We start from the raw sequence: 378 nt of genomic DNA, 5'->3' as shown, positions 1-378 counted from the left end.
TTAGGATGAATTGGTTGTAGGTGAGCAGGTCGCGGTTGGCTCCGGTCCGGGATTTCTGCTCCAGGAAGAGCCCCATGTTATCCCTCCGGGGCAGAGCGATGCTGCGCTTCCAGGCCGGCTCACTGACGCCCAGCAACTCTCTGACCAGATGAGCGATGATCTGCGGAGGGAACAGAACGCGACATTCATCATTTACAGGGTTAGGAAGCAGAAACATCAGCGACGAGGAGGAGGGGACAAGGATGAGCGGACGAGGTGAGAAGGGGACGAGGTGAGAAGGGGACGAGGAAGAGGAGGGGATGGGGCAGGGACGAGGCGAGGAGGGGACAAGGATGAGGCGAGGAGGGGACAAGGATGAGGCGAGGAGGGGATGAGGCG

Source organism: Nanorana parkeri, unplaced genomic scaffold, assembly GCF_000935625.1.
Source record: "Nanorana parkeri isolate BGI_ZX_2015 unplaced genomic scaffold, ASM93562v1 scaffold3388, whole genome shotgun sequence".
Taxonomy (NCBI): Eukaryota; Metazoa; Chordata; class Amphibia; order Anura; family Dicroglossidae; genus Nanorana; species Nanorana parkeri.
The sequence above is the reverse complement of the archived record's forward strand: the minus strand, read 5'-3'. Positions refer to the sequence as shown.